The sequence below is a fragment of the Myotis lucifugus genome, unplaced genomic scaffold (genome assembly GCF_000147115.1).
Source record: "Myotis lucifugus unplaced genomic scaffold, Myoluc2.0 scaffold_1783, whole genome shotgun sequence".
In the NCBI taxonomy this organism is placed as follows: Eukaryota; Metazoa; Chordata; class Mammalia; order Chiroptera; family Vespertilionidae; genus Myotis; species Myotis lucifugus.
The window spans coordinates 24,868-26,231 of NW_005872831.1; positions in this window are offsets into that span (position 1 = coordinate 24,868).

The following is a 1,364-nucleotide window of genomic DNA, read 5'->3' on the forward strand; positions in this document are numbered from 1 at the left end:
TGAATTTGGGCTCTTCTGATGTTTCCTCATGATTGAATTCACATTATGCATCCTTGGCAGCAATGTCATAGACATGAATCATGTGTTTCTCATCCACCCCCACCCCCCAACTGAGCTACCTCCCCCAGTTGGTGGATGCCTACCAGGCCCTACTCAGACTTGGACATACAATACCAAGCAACAGCTCTCGGGTTTCCCTCTTCACTGTACTTGGGCTCTGACATCTCACTGTAGATTTCCTCTCCATATGTACATCCTCCTAATCCTGCTCTAGCTTCGACACCCTTTAGCAGGACTCTATGAATATAATGCAATCCCAACCGCCATTCCAAACGAAATCTATTTAGACATTTTAAAAATAATGTTAAAATTCTACTTGAAGAACACCTTGAGATGAGCCAAGATATATTTGAAAAAGAGGATCAAAAAGAGTTTTCTTTTATCATAAATTGCAACATATTGTAAAACTACAGAAATTTAAAACAGCTTTTGACTCAGGAAGAGACAAATTCAGGAAAAAAAATAGAGATTACAGAAACAGGTTGAAGAATATTGTGGTATTTATAGTTAGCATAGTAACAAGTTAATTGAGCAATGGTAATTTGGAGAAAAGCTTTAATTAGTATTCTATATTATGGTTTACACTAGCGATTTTCAACTGGTGTGCTGCACCAGGAACTCTGGTGTGCCGCAAGAATTTTTTAAACATGCAGTACTTGACTATTTAGTCAGGGGCTATGACCTCTTTTCCCTTGGATCAGTGGTTCTCAACCTTCCTAATGCCGAGACCCTTTAATACAGTTCCTCATGTTCTGGTGACCCCCGATTTCATTGTTACAAACTGAACATAATTAAAGCATAGGGATTAATCACAAGAATAATATGTAATTATCTATGTGTTTTCTGATGGTCTTAGGCGATCCCTGTGAAAGGGTCGTTTGACCCCCAAAGGGATCGCGACCCACAGGTTGAGAACCGCTGCCTTAGATTGTCAAATAAGAAAATGACAATAGCCAACACAAGAATAGCCACCCAGTATGAATGGATCAAAATTATACCTATTTTTTTTGTCAGATTGGCAAAAAATATATTTTGTGTGTGCTACAGAATTTTAGTGACTAGTTTATGTGTGCATGAAATGAAAAAGGTTGAAAATCGCTGATTTACACAAAAATTTAAGTGTAAAAAATAAAATCATAAAATAATATTGATTCATAGTATTGTCATTCTGGGCTTGGAAATACCTTGCTGGACATAGCAAAGGAAGAGGAAAAGATCGAACACTTAGATTATAAGTTAAAATATCCTAACTAGTGACAAAACAAACAAAGATGACTGCTGCTCTTTCCTTTGTATGGAAAATG